This window comes from Capricornis sumatraensis, chromosome 17 (assembly GCF_032405125.1).
Source record: "Capricornis sumatraensis isolate serow.1 chromosome 17, serow.2, whole genome shotgun sequence".
NCBI classification, from domain to species: domain Eukaryota; kingdom Metazoa; phylum Chordata; class Mammalia; order Artiodactyla; family Bovidae; genus Capricornis; species Capricornis sumatraensis.
This window is the reverse complement of record NC_091085.1, coordinates 52009984-52025837: the sequence shown is the minus strand read 5'-3', so window position 1 is coordinate 52025837 and position 15854 is coordinate 52009984.

Genomic DNA, 15854 nt, shown 5'->3' with positions numbered 1-15854 from the left:
GTCTTTAAGCATGTTAATTTTACCTGTGATAGGGCTTTGTAAGTCACTTTTTAAGTCACCAAAGCAGAAAGTAACCTAAAAACTGCTGCAGTCATGGGGTTTTCCCCATGAAAAGTTACATGGTCTTGGCTTCAGGGTCAAATTGTAGACAATTCCCAAGTGTGACTCCAGGCAATTAGTGGGTAATCATTTCAGTCATCTTGGAGGATTCATAGGCATGTGATAGTTTAAAATAATCTGTGTTTGGAGGGACTTCCCTGGTATTCCAGGGGCTAGGACTCTGCTTCCACTGCAGGAGGTATAGGTTTGATCATCCCAAAGTCCCTAACTGTCCCTTCCCCTGCAGGTAAGTCTTTAGTCTCTTGGTTGGCCATTTCTCCTATTTTCCCTTTGCTCCCCTTTTCCCATTTGTTTGCCAATGGCCCCATGTCTGGAGATGTGTGATCCCTGCCCAGAGCTGAGTCCAGGGCCAGGGGTTCAGGTCAAGAAGTCACTCACAACTGGGCCTCCCTTATAGGAGAGACTCAAAATTGTCAACTCCTGCAGCAAGTGCAGCCAGGAGCAGCAAGGAAGCTGCCTCCCGGTACCTCCACTCCTGCAGAGATGCAGCCAGTGGGAGGGGCTGGGACTCTGACCTCCAAGGAGTCTGAGGGGTGTAGTTTTTGAGCTTTCCAAATTCACTGAGTGGGAGGTGGAGTGAAGATTGAAAGGGCCTCCCTATCAGTGCTCAGAAACACGAAATTGAACTTTTCTGGTGGTTCAGTGGTTAAGAATCTGCCTGCCAATGCAGGGGACACAGGTTCGATCCCTGTGTCTGGGAATCTTCCTGGTCTGGAAAGATCCTGCATGCCAAGGAACAACTAAGCCAAGCACTGCAACTATGAAAGCCTGCAGCTCGAGCTCTGCAGCAAGACATCAGCACCCGCCCCCCTCCATCTCCACAATTAGAATTTCACACTCCTTGTGGCTCAGTTGGTAAAGAATCTGCCCGAAATGCAGGAGACCTGGGTTCGACCCCTGGGTTGGGAAGATCCCCTGGAGAAGGGAAAGCCTACCCACTCCAGTATTCTGGCCTGGAGAATTCCATGGACTGTATAGCCCATGGGATTTCAAAGAGTTGGACAGGACTGAGCAACTTTCACTTTTAAAGCCCGAGTGCACAGCAATGAAGACCCAGCACAGCCAAAAATAAAAATGTTTTAAAAAGTAAAAGAAACATGCAATTACTCCACTCTGTTCTTTTATCCAACTAATTATACCCCTTTATGCTCCTTTATGGTCTCCCATTTATAGTCGTTTGTTCTTTTTTTTTCTTTTTCTGTGTGTTTAATATCAGAGGTGGTATTTGCATCTGCATTTTGCTGAGGAGTTGGATCACTTTCAGTTCAGTTCAGTCGCTCAGTCATGTCTGACTCTGCGACCCCATGAATCGCAGCACGCCAGGCCTCCCTGTCCATCACCAACTCCCGGAGTTCACTCAGACTCGCGTCCATCGAGTCAGTGATGCCATCCAGCCATCTCATCCTCTGTCGTCCCCTTCTTCTCCTGTCCCCAATCCCTCCCAGCATCAGAGTCTTTTCCAATGAGTCAACTCTTCGCATGAGGTGGCCAAAGGACTGGAGTTTCAGCTTTAGCATCATTCCTTCCAAAGAAATCCCAGGGTTGATCTCCTTCAGAATGGACTGGTTGGATCTCCTTGCAGTCCAAGGGACTCTCAAGAGTCTTCTCCAACACCACAGTTCAAAAGCATCAATTCTTCAGCGCTCAGCCTTCTTCACAGTCCAACTCTCACATCCATACATGACCACAGGAAAAACCATAGCCTTGACTAGATGGACCTTTGTTGGCAAAGTAATGTCTTTGCTTTTGAATATACTATCTAGGTTGGTCATAACTTTTCTTCCAAGGAGTAAGCATCTTTTAATTTCATGGCTGCAATCACCATCTGCAGTGATCTTGGAGCCCCCAAAAATAAAGTCTGACACTGTTTCCGCTGTTTCTCCATCTATTTCCCATATCACTTTAGCCTGCATCTTTTTTAAAATGGAATTGTAATTGAGGTATAATTCATGCACCACAAGGCTCATCATTTCAAAGTGCACAATTCAGTGGTATTTAGTAGATACACAAAGTGGTGCAATTGTCAGCACTACCTAAATTCATATATATATATATACATAAACATTGGCTGTGCTGGGTTTTTGCTGGGGCGCATGGGCTTTCTCTAGTTGTGGTGAGTGGGCTTCTCTTGCTGCAGAACATGGGCTCCAGAGTATGTGGGTTCACTGATTTCCAAGCATAGGCTCTTTAGTCATGTTGCACAGGCTTAGTTGCCCTGTGGCATGCCCTGCGGCATGTTCACAGACCAGGGATCGAACCTGTGTCCCCTGCATTGGAAGGCAGATTCTTAACCACTGGACCACCAGGGAAGTCCCTGTACATTTGACATAAATGGAATCATGATATGTGGCCTTTTGTATCTGACTACCTTAACTTACTGTAGTATTTTCAAGGTTCATCTATGTCAAATTCCATCCTTTTTTTTTTTTTTGGCTGAATAATACTCCATTGTATATATTTAATGTAATTTTAAATAATATATAATATTCCATTATATACATATATTCTCAAGTTAAACAGATTCATTAGCTCCAGTGGCCACAGCAGCCAGCTCTTGGCAGATGGAGGCTTTGGGACCAGTGAGCTGCATGGATGGTCCAGTACAAACTACAGTATTGAATCAGGCCCTGAGAGAGTGCCCAGGGGTCCTTGCCTCCCTCCCTGCCCTGTGAAGAGGGCCCAGCAGGTGGGAGGCAGGCGTGTGGGCTCCGTTTCTGGCTGACTGGCTGTAGCCTGGAGGCTTCCTGGACTGGTCTTAGCTGCCCTTGGCAACAGGGAGTTCAAGTGCCCACACCCAGTGACGTAGTTTATTTATGCATCAGTTGATGGATATTTTGGTTGTTTCCATTACTTGGGGATTATGAGTAATGCTGCTAAGAATATTTTCATATGTGCTTTCATGTGGATGTGTTTTTAATTCTCTTGGATATATACTTAGTAGTGGTATTCCTAGGTCATATGTTAAGTCCTAACAACTCTTTTGTGGAACAGCCAAACCATTTTTTCAAGTGGCTGAATCACTTATTTTTTATTTAAAAAAGTATTTATTTAGGCCGTGTCAGTTCTCAGTTGTGGCAAGAGGGATTTTTGTTGTGGCATGCAAACTCCTGGTTGTGGCATGTGGGATCTAGTTCCCTGACCAGGGATTGAACCCAAGCCCCCTGCATTCAGACTGTGGCTTAATCGCTGGACCACTGGGCAAGTCCCTGACTGCATCATTTTAAATTCTGACTAGCAGCAGATGAGGTTTCTGATTTTTCCAATGGGCTTGTAAACACTAGTTACCTGACTCTTTGGTTTAAGCCATCCTAGTGGTTTTGGTTTATATTTCCCTGATCCCTAATGTTGCTGAAGATCTTTTCATGTGCTTATTTGTACATCTTCTTTTGAGGCATGTATTCAAGTCCTTTGCCCATTCCAAATGTTTCTTTAATTGAAGTATAGTTGATTTACAATGTTGTGTTAATTTCTTTTGTACAGCAAAGTGACTCAGCTTTATAGATCGATAGATAGATAGGTAAGGAGGATTATTTATTTTTAATTTTAAACATCACAAAAGCAGTCTGGATTTCCAGCATGGTAGTAATACAGATTTTAAGCAACATCCAGTTTATACAGGTTCTGGATTAATATTTTAATGTTTTATGCCCAGTTCAATACTTTGAAGCAGAATTAGGAATAAAGCAGTAAATATTATAAAATGCATTTTGTACATTTTGGAAAAAACAAATTTCTTCATTAGAGCAAATGTTTTCGCAAAACAGTAAAACAGCAAATAGATTACCTTTTCTAAGGTAACATGCACTTTTTATAATGTAATAAAAAAAAGTTGCTCAAGTAAATGTACAAGATCTATACTGTTTCAAGTCATCTGCTTAAATTAAGTATTACAAAATCTATACTATTTCAAGTTATTCCAAGTATGGGCTTCCCAAGTTGCACAGTGGTAAAAAGTCCACCTGTCACCAATGCAAGAGACGCAGGAGAACCCAGTACGAACCCTGGATCAGGAAGACACCTTGGAGTAGAAAATGGCAACCCACTGCAGTATTCTTGCCTGGAAAATTTTTTGGACAGAGGAGCTGGCAGGCTATAGTCCATGGGGTCCCAAAGAGTTGGACACAACCGAGCATACACATACACACACATATGTGTGTGTATCTGTAGATATATATATATATATATATATATATATATACACACACACACATATATATATATACACACACATATATATATATAATCTTTTTCATATTCTTTTCCATGATGGTTTGTCACAGGATATTGAACATAATTCCCTGTGGTATACAGCAGGAGCTTGTTATCTATTCCTTTGCCCATTTTAGAATTAATTGTCTTTTAATTATTTAGTTGCAAGTTCTGTATTCTCTCCCTTATTTGGTATATTATTTGCAAATATTTTCTCTCATTCTGTGGGTTGTCTTTTCTTAATGGTGTCATCTGAAGCACAAGTTTTTTTATTTTGATGATGTCCAACCTATTTTTTTTGTAGTTATTGTTACTTCTGTTTTTGGTGTCATAAAAAAATCACTGCCTGATCTATGATACTGAAGGTTTGTATCTATGTTACTTTTTGAGACTTTTGTAATTTTAGCACTTACATTTAGGTCTTTGATCCATTTTGATTTCAGTTTTGCATAAAGCATATGGTTGGGATCCAACTCCATTCTTTATGAAAGCAGCTCTTTTGTCCCTTTCCTGTTGGCCCATTTCTGTCCCCCTCTGACCTTCAGTTCAGTTGCTCAGTCGTGTCCGATCGAGGCCTCCCTGTCCATCACCAACTCTCAGAGTTCACTCAAACTCATGTCCATCGAGTCAGTGATGCCATCCAGCCATCTCATCCTCTGTCGTCCCCTTCTCCTCCTGCCCCCAATCCCTCCCAGCATCAGAGTCTTTTCCAATGAGTCAACTCTTCGCATGAGGTGACCAAAGTACTGGAGTTTCAGCTTTAGCATCATTCCTTTCAAAGAACACCCAGGACTGATCTCCTTTAGAATGGACTGGTTGGATCTCCTTGTAGTCCAAGGGACTCTCAAGAGTCTTCTCCAGCACCACAGTTTAAAAGCATCAATTCTTCGGTGCTCAGCTTTCTTCACAGTCCAACTCCCACATCCATACACGACTACTGGAAAAACCATAGCCTTGACTAGATGGACCTTTGTTGACAAAGTAATGTCTTTGCTTTCGAATATGCTATCTAGGTTGGTCATAACTTTCCTTCCAAGGAGTAGTGTCTTTTAATTTCATGGCTGCAATCACCATCTTCAGTGATACTGGAGCCCCGCCAAAATAAAGTCTGACACTGTTTCCCCTGTTTCCCCATCTAAGAACCTACTTACAGGAATGAGATCACTGGGTAATTTAACCGAACTCCTGACTTGTGCTCTCCTTATTGCCCACTATGCCTGTGCCTAACATGTTGATTCTTTTCCTACGTTGAAAGAAGTCAGAATGAAGAAGTTAAAGAATGACTAGTTTTCTCCCCACAGCGGCTCCCTCAGCAATCCAGAGGGTAGATCGCTTGCGCAATATCTGAAGAGTCAGCCAGTCGGCACACGGAGGAAAAGGATGCAGAACCCACCCTCCAGATTGACGATTCCCTGAGGTTCTCTCCGCTTTTTCCCTTTAAAAACTGTCAAGGCTGAGCAGAATCTTCAGAGTTGGCCTCAGGATATAAGAACACCTCCTGCCTAGAACACCAGATTTCTTTTTCTTTTCAAAAATTAATTAATTATTTTGGTTGTGTCAGGTATTAGTTATAGCACACCGCATCTCTGTCCTCTCTTGTTGCCCTGCACAGACTCTCTAGTTGCGGTACACGGACTTAGTTGCCTGAGGAGGAATCAAACCTGTGTTCTCTGCACTGCAAGGTGGATTCTTAACCACTGGCAGTTCCGATTGCGTTTTTCTGATTAAAGCACCTTCCCTTTCTCCTGACTCTTGCGTCTCTTTATTGGCTTTGAGCAATCAATAAGCTGAGTTGAGTAACACTTACAGGTGGACACCCGGTCTCCCCGTGTCCTTTTGTTTGCTCCTGAGGCATGACTTCCTCGGCCCCGCCCCGTTTCTGCACCTCCTCCTCAGCCCTGGACTGGCCTTTTCACCTGCTTGGTCCGCCCAGCTGTCAGCCCCTCGCCCCACCCGCAGCAGTCCCAGCCAACCCCACTTCTTGGAGAGGCGGCTCCACAGGCTTTCGAGGTCTCCTCCCCAAACCTAGAGCCGGCGCTTAACGGGCGATCCGGCCGGCCGGAGTGAACGCAAGCCCGCACCGTCGTCTACGCAGCGCCCTCATGGCAACCTCCACTCTTCACAAACCCGGGACCGCTCCGCCGCCAGCCCATCGGCCCTTGCCCTCGCCCTGCAGGTCTAGCTCTCCCAGCCGCCTCGGCGTCTCCCGCTCCGCCGACGTCACACCAACGCGCAGCTGCGAGAGCGCAGCGCGCGTCCCTTCCGGCTCGCCGTAGCAGCCGCGCCGCCGCTTCTTCCGGCCGGGCCCCGGATGTGTCGAGCGGAACGGCGCTGTCTGGGCCCGGACCCCAGACCCAGCCCCAGAGCTGAGGAACGCGGCCCACACTCGGGGTAGGTGTGGGCGTGGCGCGGACGACCGACTTGCTGGTTAGATGGCCCGCGCCCCTGCCTCGGTTCGCCCTGGAGCCCCCGGCGGAGGCCCGGGGCGGCGAGGAGGGAGGCCCGGAGCGGCGCTGGCTGTGGGACGGCACTGAATCTGTGCGGGGACCGCGGGTCGTGACGGGGGCCGCCGGCGGCCGGGGGCGCTGCGGGTTCCCTGCCTGCCTCACAGGGTTCCTCCTTGTGAGCGGGGCACCTCGCGTTGTTTTTTCTGCGCGGGGTTAAAGTTAGGTCCGGTGCTTTCTTTTCACCTGGTTTTCCGGGTTCGATGCTCGACTCCTTCCTTCCACAGGATGGGGATCGCACCAGTTTGCTTCTTCGCGCGAGGTGCTCCGCGCAGGGGTAAGCAAAGGTGCAGAGGGAAAGTGACTTGTCAGACGCGTCGTCCAGGAACACCTGCGCCGCTCCCTCCAGCTCCTCTCCGCCGCCCACTAGCATCCCTTAAGTGGCGAAGCCTGTTCGCCCCCGGGCCTTTGCGTTGCGCGCCCGCCCTGCCCGGAACTTACCTTCCTGCAGAGGTCTGCAACCCGCCTCTCTGCTCAGACGTCAGCTTATCAGTTAGAGAAAAATAATAGAGCGGCATGCTAGTAGTGTTTAACCCGGGCGTTATAGATACGTTTTTTTCTCTTCGTTTATTTGTGTTTTCTGATGGATTGGATTTTTATTTTTTACGTGATATATACCATGAAATAGTTTCTGTGACTTTTTTAGTGGAACCAATGAAATAGAAATAGGCTTTCTGAATGATTGGAAAAAAAGTAAAAATACATCTTAAAACTAAATCATTCAACCACCCAAAGATAAGCATAGGTAACAGTTTCTTTGTGGCCTCTTGTCCTTTTCATTTATTTTTTTTTATTGTACGATGTAATTTCATGTGCTTTTAAAAATAAGTAGTTAGCATGATCAGGTGCCATTAAATCTACAACAGTTGCTGTTAGTAGAGCAATATCTGTAAGGCATTGGCCGTTTAATCTCTCGTATTGGATCCACCCCTTCTTGCCTTTTCCAGCCCGTGGCTCTAATATTCTTGTTTTGCCTTCAGTTTATCTTCTCTCCAGAGTATATCCATCAGTATGCAAACTCTCCAGCTACCGTTACCTTTTCTGGATCTTCAGATCTTCTTGTTTAATTGATAAATCTTGTCTGACTCTTTTGCAATCCCCTGGACTGTAGCCCACCAGGCTCCTCTGTGGGATTTCCCAGGCAAGAATAATGGACTGGGTTGTCATTTCCTTCTCTAGGGGATCTTCTCAACACAGGAATTGAACCCTCATCTCTTGTATTGGCAGGCGTATTCTTTACCACTGAGCTACCAGGGAAACCCTTTCTTGGTCTTCACTTCCTTTTATATCAGAATTAGGAAGAATCCTGAACTCCTATCTCTTCTTCTCTCATTTCTCTTGAACGTGGTTCAGGCTAAGCTTTTGGTCCCACCTCTCCTCTGAAACAGCTCCTCTTGGGGTTGGGGACCACTATATTGCCAAGTCCCCCTTTGGTAGCCTTTGGTTAGGCCTCCCATGGCTTTCTTGAATCACTCTCCCTTGGTGACCCTGGGACACAACTCAGTTGGTTGTCCTTTTATCTTGAAGGCTGCTGTCCCTAGCCTCCTTGCTGGTTCCTTCTCATCTCCTTGATGCTGCTACTGCTGCTGCTAAGTCGCTTCAGTCGTGTCCGACTCTGTGCGACCCCAGAGACAGCAGCCCACCAGGCTCCCCTGTCCCTGGGATTCTCCAGGCAAGAACACTGGAGTGGGTTGCCGTTTCCTTCTCCAATACATGAAAGTAAAGTGAAAAGTGAAAGTAAAGTTGCTCAGTCGTGTCTGACTCCTAGCGAGCCCATGGACTGCAGCCTACCAGGCTCCTCTGTCCATGGGATTTGCCAGGCAAGAGTACTGGAGTGGGTTGCCATTGCCTTCTCTGTCTCATCTCCTTAACTGCTACAGATTGCACTGCCTGGGAGTGGTCCTCCCACCTCCTCTCTGGTCTGTACCCTGGGGTGATCTCATCCCGGGTCATGGCTAGGCCACTTGTCAATACTCCCAGAATGTGTAGCTCTTAGCTGGATCTTCCCGTTCCAAACAGCCACTTTTACTGGTGTGTAATCTACTGATACCTTGTTGCATCTCAGTCAGAGGTAACTCCCTTCTTCCTATTGCTCAGGACAGAGCTCTTTGGGTGGTGTGTGCATTTCTTCCAGGTACCAAATTAGATTGGTCGGCACTCAAACCTGGCGCTTCTTACTGCCTTCTTGAGTGCAGCTGTCACTTAAGCCCCCTACACCATCTTGCCTGGGTTATTCCAGTGACCTCCCTGCTCTCTACTCACCTGGGCTGAGCTGCTCTGCAGTTGACTCTTAATACAGATCTGGGTGATGCACCGCTTAGCTCAGAGCCCTCCGTGGTTTGTCATCTCCCTCAGAAAAAAAAGCCAGAGTCCCTAAGGCAGTTTATGAAGCCCCTTGTGGCTAGGTTCCTGCTGCCCCTGTGACTTCCTGTCCTCCCACTCCACTGGTTGTCACCTGGCTCCAGCTACACCCAGCTCCGTGCCTGGGCCCACATCGGCTCTGCCTGAAACATCAGGTTCCTGCGTGCCTCAGGTCTGCTTCTTACTCAGTTCTCTTTTCAGAAGTTCCCTCAGAGAAGCTGCTGGGTAACCCAGGGCCCACATGCTCCTATCTCTTACCCTGACTTTGCCATTGCACGGATGGTCTGGCACTTACGGTTTTGTTCATTGCCTCACTGCCCCCTCCTCTCACCCCCAGCCTCAGGGCAGGAACTACGCTTTGTTCACTCTCCTACACACAGTGGTTCAGATACTGTCTGATGGAGTATATGCTTAATAAATGTTGCGTAAGTAAATTAATGAACAAATTCTTTCCTAAAGCAGATTAATTTGGTAGGGACCTAGGCCTGCAGGGTATTAAAAGTTATAGGGGTTGCTGAGGAACAGACTTCACCTGCTGTAAGTTAGAGGAGAGAAGTTGGCTTTTCTAGTAGAGAGAAGCTTATGCAGGAGGTGAGGTTTGATGTAGATGTTGGGTTTCGTAGGTAGAAATGAAAAGAATTGGATATGACTCCTCCAGTGGAAGATGAGAGCTCTTGAGGCCCTTGAAGGAAGGATTCAGCTGCCAGATTTCTCATTCAAGGGCCTTGTGTGAAGCTGGATGTCCCACACTGGCAGTGTGGTGCCCTTCAGAGGGACAAGATCTTCATCCATCTTCTGTTTTGAGTTCTCTTGTTGGCATTCTCTCTGCACAGCAGGCCCCACCCCCTCCGACAGATCTGCACAAACCCCCGCACCCCCACCCCAGGTCCCATGTTCCCATTGTGGTGGCAGTGAGTGCCTGGTGCATCTGCCCCCTTCCTCCAGGAGGGCGAGCAGCTGATGGTGGCTGTGACCTGCACATCTTCCTCTGGAGCCTGGCTCTGCTCCTCAGCTCCCTGTAGAGGGACCAAGTACCTGTTGCCTTTAGAAGTCAAAACCCTGACCCTTAAGAGTTTTCTTCTGGGTAGAGCATCCTTTGGGCTTGTCATCTCTTGCCCACCAGCGCTGTGATTTCTGCTTTATTTCTAATCAACAGAAATTTTTATCTTGTTTTGGTGCATTATCATATTATAGAAATAAATTTTAAACGTCATTTATGTTCTGAGTGAAAGGGAAGGTCTTTGGACATCCTCACTTTGTTATTTTACTTAGCTGTCTTTTTTTTTTTAAAATGCATATGTGATAGTACTCACTTTTTTGGTATAGAATTCAGAGAATTTTGACAGATGTCTAATTTCTGCAATAGTTAAGAGTACAAAGAAGTTTCTTCCCTCCCCAAAATTCCCTTGTGCTGCCTCTCTGTGGTCAGCTCCTCCCTAAGTGCTCAGTAGCCTCTGACCCCTAAGTGTGTGTTTGTGTTTTTTCCAGGATGTCAGTTAAAGGAGCTTACAGTGTGGGGCCTTTTGAGTCTGGCTTCTTCCACTGAGCATAATGCATTTGCGATTCATCCAGGTTGCTGCATATACCAAGAATGTGTCTCTTTTTGTGGAGGTGTGGTCTGCAGTGTGGATGGACTACAGTTTATCTGTTCACTCATTGAAGGGCTTTGGGTTGTTGCCAGACTTTTAATACAAGTAATGAATGAACAAGTCACTGTGTTATAGTCAGACAGTACAGAAGTACCCCGAGCATGCTAAAGTTCCTCTTTGCTCTTTCTCCTCATTCTTGACTTTCCCAAACTAACTGATTTGGCATCCACTTCTTTTGGTTTTAATTTTTTTAAAAAGTGACTTATTTTTGGCTGTGCTGGGCCTTCGTTGCTGTGCAGGCTGTTCTGCAGCTGTGGTGAGCGGGGGCCACTCTAGTTGCGGCACTCGGGCGTCTCGTTGTGGAGCGTCCACACTGTTGTGGAGCTCGCGCTCTAGGGTGTGTGGGCTTAGTCGTGGCTCCCAGGCTCGAGAGCCCAGGCTCAATAGTTGTGGTGCATCGTCTTCATGCTTCCTCGCATGTGGGATCTTGCCGGATCAGGGACTGAACCTGTGTCTCCTGCATTGGCAGGCAGATTATTTACCATTGAGCCAGCAGGGAAGCCCAGTTTGGGTTTATTTTTAAATTAAAAAAATTTTTTTAAACATTGGCAGCTTGCAGGATCTTAGTTCCCTAACCAGGAATTGAACCTTGGCCTTCTGCAGTGAAAGCACCTAATCCTAACCAGTGGGTCATCAGAGAATTCCTCACTATCTGTTTATTATATTTTTTAAAGGTTTATTTATTTTTGACTGTGCTGGGTCTTCACTGCTGCTGGCTTTTGCTAGTTGTGACAAACGGAGGCCACTCTCTAGTTGCTGTGGGCAGGCTTCTCACTGTAGTGGCTTCTCTTGTTGTGGTGCTTGGGCTGAGTTGCCCGGCATGTGGGATCTTCCCAGACCAGGGATGGAACCTGTGTCCCCTGCACTGGCAAGTGGATTCATAACCACTGAACCACAGAGAAGCCCCTCCATTTCTTTTAAAAGTGTATTATTGTAAACAGCATAGGAAAAGTGAGAAGTCGCTCAGCTGTGTCCGACTCTTTGACACCCCATGGACTGTAGCCTGCCAGACTCCTCTGTCAATGGAATTCTCCAGGAAAGAAAACTGGAGTGGGTAGCTGTTCCCTTCACCAGGGGATCTTCTTAACCCAGGGATTGAACCCACCTCTCTCGTATTGCAGGCAAATTCTTTACCATCTGAGCCACCAAGAAAGCCCAAGAATCCTGGAGTGGGTAGCCTATCCTTTTTCCAGAGGATCTTCCTGACCCAGGAATTGAACCTGGGTGTCCTGCATTCCAGGCAAATTCTTTACTAGCTGAGCTTTCAGGGAAGCCCTTTTTAAAAATAAATTGAGGCATGTCACTCATGGTAGGAATACTGTGTGTTTGTATATGCTGTTGCTTTAGTTATGTCTGACTCTTTGAGACCCCATGGACTGTAGCCCTTGAGGCTTCTCTGTCTGTGGGATTCTCCAGGCAAGAATACTTGAGTGAATTGTCATACCCTTCCTCCAGGAGATCTTCGCAACCTGGGGATCGAACCCAACCAAGTCTCCTGCCTCTCCTGCATTGCAGGCAGGTTCTTTACCCACTGAGCCACCTGGGAAGCTCAAGCAGCATATAGTTGAGTCTTATGTTCTTAATCCGAATTGAGACTATAGGATTTTAATTGGATATTTGGTCTATTTAATTTTTAAACGCTTTGGAGTAACTTTAGATGTACAGAAAAGTCGCAAAAATATGTTTCTTTCTATGCATTAGATATGTTCTCTGTGAAGGTGATATTTCCCCCAAGGGGGTCAGAATGGCTCTTGGGAGGAGGGTGAAAAAAAATTAGATGTGACAGTGTTTTGTGGCCTCCTGAAGGGTCATAGTTCTTCACAGAGGTACAGTATGGCTGTGGTTTAAAACTTCATGGGCGGTGATTCAGAGAGAGGCCTAAATAGACTTCTTAGGGGGACAATAGGGGGCAAAAAGACTGAGAAATAGCAGCAGAATAATAAATTGGGCTTTTGTGGCTTTATTGCCTAGAGTTTGAGGAAGCACTTCTTCAGTTTGTCTTGAATGTTCTTCTCAAACTGAGATAGAGCCTACTTACTGTAGTCCAGGGGCTCTGGCCCATCGGATTAAGGACCTGCACCACTGACATGATTTTGATCAGAAGGCATAGGTGGCATCAAGTCTGGGCTTCCCTGTTTCCACTGCAGCCCCTCGAGAGGTCAGTTCTCTGTATTAGCATATGTAATGCATTCTAGACAGTTTTGTTTCATTTTTTTTTAGAATACAACGAATTGCTTTTACTTCGATATGCGTCCACATCTCAGGATTTAGTCATCCTAGACGGTTTGAAAAATTCAGTTCGGTTGCTAAGTCATGTCCGACTCTTTGCGACCCCATGAATCGCAGCATGCCAGGCCTCCCTGTCCATCACCAACTCCCGGAGTTCACTCAGACTCACGTCCATCGAGTCAGTGTTGCCATCCAGCCTTCTCATCCTCTGTCGTCCCCTTCTCCTCCTGCCCCCAATCCCTCCCAGCATCAGAGTCTTTTCCAATGAGTCAACTCTTTGCATGAGGTGGCCAAAGGACTGGAGTTTCAGCTTTAGCATCATTCCTTCCAAAGAACACCCAGGGCTGATCTCCTTCAGAATGGACTGGCTGGATCTCCTTGCAGTCCAAGGGACTCTCAAGAGTCTTCTCCAACACCACGGTTCAAAAGTATCAATTCTTCGGCGCTCAGCCTTCTTCACAGTCCAACTCTCACATCCATACGTGACCACTGGGAAAACCATAGCCTTGACTAGATGGACCTTTGTTGGCAAAGAAATGTCTCTGCTTTTCAATATGCTATCTAGGTTGGTCATAACTTTCCTTCCAAGGAGTAAGCGTCTTTTAATTTCATGGCTGCAGTCACTATCAGCAGTGATTTTGGAGCCCCCCAAAATAAAGTCTGCCACTGTTTCCACTGTTTCCCCATCTATTTCCCATGAAATGATGGGACCAGATGCCATGATCTTCGTTTTCTGAATGTTGAGCTTTAAGCCAACCTTTTCACTCTCTTCTTTCACTTTCATCAAGAGGCTTTTTAGTTCCTCTTCACTTTCTCCCTTAAGGGTGGTGTCATCTGCATATCTGAGATTATTGATATTTCTCCCGGCAATCTTGATTCCAGCTTGTGCTTCTTTCAGCCCAGCGTTTCTCATGATGTACTCTGCGTAGAAGTTAAATAAGAAGGGTGACAATATACAGCCTTGATGTACTCCTTTTCCTATTTGAAACCAGTCTGTTGTTCCATGTCCAGTTCTAACTGTTGCTTCCTGACCTGCATATAGGTTTCTCAAGAGGCAGGTCAGGTGGTCGGGTATTCCCATCTCTTTGAGAATTTTTCACAGTTTCTTGTGATCCACACAGTCAAAGGCTTTGGCATAGTCAATAAAGCAGAAATAGATGTTTTTCTGGAACTCTCTTGCTTTTTCCATGATCCAGCGGATGTTGGCAATTTGATCTCTGGTTCCTCTGCGTTTTCTAAAACCAGCTTGAACATCTGGAAGTTCACGGTTCACGTATTGCTGAAGCCTGGCTTGGAGAATTTTGAGCATTACTTTACTAGTGTGTGAGATGAGTGCAATTGTGCGGTAGTTTGAGCATTCTTTGGCATTGCCTTTGTTTGGAATTGGAATGAAAACTGACCTTTTCCAGTCCTGTGGCCACTGCTGAGTTTTCCAAATTTGCTGGCATATTGAGTGCAGCACTTTCACAGCATCATCTTTCAGGATTTGAGATAGCTCAACTGAAATTCCATCACCTCCACTAGCTTTGTTCGTAGTGATGCTTTCTAAGGCCCACTTGACTTCACATTCCAAGATGTCTGGCTCTAGGTGAGTGATCATACCATCGTGATTATCTTGGTCGTGAAGATCTTTTTTTGTACAGTTCTTCTGTGTATTCTTGCCACCTCTTCTTAATATCTTCTGCTTCTGTTAAGTCCATACCATTTCTGTCCTTTATCGAGCCCATCTTTGCATGAAATGTTCCCTTGGTATCTCTAATTTTCTTGAAGAGATCTCTCATCTTTCCCATTCTGTTGTTTTCCTCTATTTCTTTGCATTGATCGCTGAGGAAGGCTTTCTTATCTCCTATTGCTCTTCTGTGGAACTCTGCATTCAGATGCTTATATCTTTCCTTTTCTCCTTTGCTTCTCGCTTCTCTTCTTTTCACAGCTATTTGTAAGGCCTCCTCAGACAGCCGTTTTACTTTTTTTCATTTCTTTTCCATGGGGATGGTCTTGATCCCTGTCTCCTGTACAGTGTCACAAACCTCTGTCCATAGTTCATCAAGCACTCTATCTATCAGATCTAGTCCCTTAAATCTATTTCTCACTTCCGCTGTATAATCATAAGGGATTTGATTTAGGTCGTACCTGAATGGTCTAGTGTTTTTCCCTACTTTCTTTAATTTAAGTCTGAAATTGGCAATAAGGTGCTCATGATCTGAGCTGCAGTCAGCTCCTGGTCTTGTTTTTGCTGACTGTATAGAGCTTCTCCATCTTTGGCTGCAAAGAATATAATCAGTCTGATTTCAGTGTTGACCATCTGGTGATGTCCATGTGTAGAGTCTTCTTTTGTGTTGTTAAAAATTAGTTTAGTCCATTTTATCTTTTGGAACTTGCATATTTTAAGGTCTAATATGGAACCTTCATAACCTGCTCTTAGGTGGAAGAATGAAGTTTTGTTAGCAAATAGGACTTTTGTTACAGCCCTTTATTTATTAAGTGACATGTGACATTGCCATCTTAATAGATGCTAACATTCTACTATGAAAAATTTCAAAGATATACCAGGATTGAAAGAATTTTATAGTAAATGCCTGTATGCCCACCACTTGATTTTCTATTATTAACGTTTTACTGACCTGGTTTATCACACATCCATCCACCCATCATCTTTTAAAAATTTGGGGGAGCAATTCAAGGTGAGTGAAAGCATTGTTTTTAACGTGTTTAAGCCCTTTTTACTCCATCTGGCAGATGTAACTGGTCCATTTTGGGGGTATCTATCAAGTCGCTTAGGCCA